Source organism: Myotis myotis, unplaced genomic scaffold (genome assembly GCF_014108235.1).
Source record: "Myotis myotis isolate mMyoMyo1 unplaced genomic scaffold, mMyoMyo1.p scaffold_m19_p_14, whole genome shotgun sequence".
In the NCBI taxonomy this organism is placed as follows: domain Eukaryota; kingdom Metazoa; phylum Chordata; class Mammalia; order Chiroptera; family Vespertilionidae; genus Myotis; species Myotis myotis.
In genome coordinates, this window is record NW_023416318.1 from 36,544,569 (window position 1) to 36,547,416 (window position 2,848).

The window sequence follows — 2,848 nt, forward strand, 5'->3', positions numbered from 1 at the left end:
AATGAGGCTAGGGGTTACCACTGGATGAATTCGTCTCCATATTGGATGGAGCTGGTCTCTGCCAGTTTTAAGCCATAAATCCAGAGGGGGGTGGGTGGGTGGGTTGTCTTCCTTCTTGACAGCTCCTGTCAATTTTACTGATGGCAGCTGTTCTGCAGCATCCCCCATCTCATCGGTATCCTCTTCATTTTACCTGGACCCAGAGAAGTGATCTGCGGCAACTGAAGTCACTCAGTTATGGGTAGTGGAGGCACATTCACACACGCTGGCTGGCTCTGGAGTTGTCTCCATTAACCACTCAAAGAGTCACAGGAAAAGACAAGGAGAAGATGATTGGTGTCACCTTAGGCTCTCAGGAGCCTGCAGGTGGGTAAGGGCGTGTCGCCTTGAGAGCCATCACAGTGAACCAAACAGGCCAGGTCTTTATTCCTGTGCGGTCCAAGTCCTTGTGTGACTCTGATTTTACTGGACAGGAATAAGGACTTAGTAGGAGGAGGAATAATAGTAATGACTGTTATTGAGAGCTCATGCTTTACCATCAACGTCGCTAATTGATTTCCTGACAATATCTCATTTAATCCTCACAACTACCCTCTGAAGTTAGGGTATTATTATTTCTCTTGCATGAATAAAGAAACTTGGGCTCAGGAGAGTTAACTAACAGGGCAAAGGTCACTGCTTTTAAGTTAGAGCTGGGCCTCACAGCCAAGAGTGCCTGCCCCCAGAAGCCAAAATCTTAATGGTTGTGATATGTTGGCTTCATTGCTTTCAATCTCCTCTGGAGGTTTAGATGAACCAGGAAGGCATTTGGGCCTGTGCCCAGGGGCCTGTAAAGAATTGCCATCATCTCAGAGGGGATATCCAGAGCCACTGAGGTCATTCTCCCTGCCCTGGTTCCTGTGATGTGCTCCACAGGGATGTGGAGATCTGGAATGTGCCCCTTCTAAACTTTTACCGACTTTAATCTGGGGTTTTCCCTCATCTGTCAAGAAGAGGAGCCGAGAGTGCAGAACATCTGGATTGCGAGTGGGGATCTCAGTGTCACGCGCGACTAATAAGCGATTTAAAAATGGGTAATGTTGAGAAGGGCAAGAAGATTTTTGTTCAGAAGCATGCCCAGTGCCATACTGTGGAGAAAGGGAGGCAAGCACAAGACTGGGCCAAATCTCCATGGTCTCTTTGGGAGAAAGACAGGTCAGGCCCCTGGATTTTCTTACACAGATGCCAACAAGAACAAAGGTATCACCTGGGGAGAGGCTACACTGATGGAGTATTTGGAGGCTCCCAAGAAGTACATCCCTGGGATGTATTAAGAGTGCAGAAAGGGCAGACTTGACAGCTTATCTCAAAAAAGCTACTAATGAGTAATAGTTGGCTACTGCCTTATTTATTACAAATGTCTCAGGACTTTTTTTATGTGTACCATATTTAAGTTGATCTCATACACCAGCATTCAGATCATGAATGGCTAATAGAGCATTGATTTCCGGCAGTCCAGACTTAATAATAAATAAGATTGGCTTGTGGTTAAATGAATATGGTCAGCTTCTTCAGCTTTGATGGTGATTTGGGTTCAGCAAGCACTGTCACTGTCCTTCCTTCTAAAAATGTGATTGGACTTGATTCATAGTGTTCAACTTTTCACAGAGGTGGTGAGTACCATCTCAAACCTGTAGGGGGTTGGCTGATGTTTAGATTTATATGACTGTTTGTATTACCTTGTTTAAATTCTGAGGGAATCCCTTCACTGTCTCTTAGACCTGCAAGACTTGCTTGTGTTTCAAGTTGTGTTCATTAGCCTGTTAAAAGGCAGGGCTGCAGATGGGCTGGCAGTGACCATTTTATCTCCTTGGTCCCAACTATGCCAATTTAATAAAATTCCCTGTATCTAAACCGTTGCCTTTTACTAAATAAAAGGCATTTTAGTGTGGTTTCTGTATAATCAAATAAAGAGTATTTAACACTTCTACATTTTATAGATGATCTTTAAGGTCAGGTGCTTGTAAAGCTCAGTGTAACAAGGTATAGTAGCAAACGTTGTGAATTCTTTAAGTCGGACTAAGTTATAATTCAGGATTGTCTTGAATCGCTATTCATTGACTATATATGTGTGTGATTGGTAATGGTGCTTTTGCCAGTTCACTGGGATTAAAGTAGAGAATAGGTCATCTACACAAAATTGTAAATTATGTCATCATGTGGCTTAAGATAATTAAAAACAAAGTCGCAGATAAGTAAAAAGAGCCTATCTGAATACAAGCATACCTATTTTTTAAAGTAAGGAATAGGTCTGAAAGACAAGTAATATTTTTGTTTTGTTTTGTTTTGTTTTCATTCCACATTTGCAAAGTTAAATTAGAGCAACAGTTCTTTAAAGAAGGAAAGGTATTTTGGGCACAGGCTACATAGTACAAAACCCCAGGTTCGTGAGGATGCAAACTGGCATGCCTTTTTGGAAGATAACGAGGTGGTCTCAACACCCTTTAAAATGCATATTCCCTTGGTTCAAGTATCTCTACTGGGGAAACACTTACAAATGTATGTAAAATTGCACAGAAAAGTGAAGTCATTAGAGTGAAGTTGGAACAGCACATATGATCATCTAAGAGAAATGGTTAAATAAATTGTTATGATCAAATTACACAATAGTTTAAAAGCATGAGGCAGATCTGTACCTTCTGTGTGGACACCAAGGCAATTGTTAAGTTAGGGGAAAAAAAGTCACTGAACAATACTTCTAGTGTGATCTCATTTGTATTAAAATACATACATATGTACAAACATATGCACATATATAAATAGAAGGCACATGGTTCCCCTCGTCATGTTTGAGAAGGGCTGGGAGTAT

General features: G+C 41.5%; 1 pseudogene; it reads left to right on the forward strand.

Annotated features, from left to right (window-relative positions):
- Positions 1 to 1,063: 1,063 nt before the first annotated feature.
- LOC118669091 lies at positions 1,064 to 1,368 on the forward strand (annotated as a pseudogene).
- The last annotated feature ends 1,480 nt before the right edge of the window (positions 1,369 to 2,848 follow it).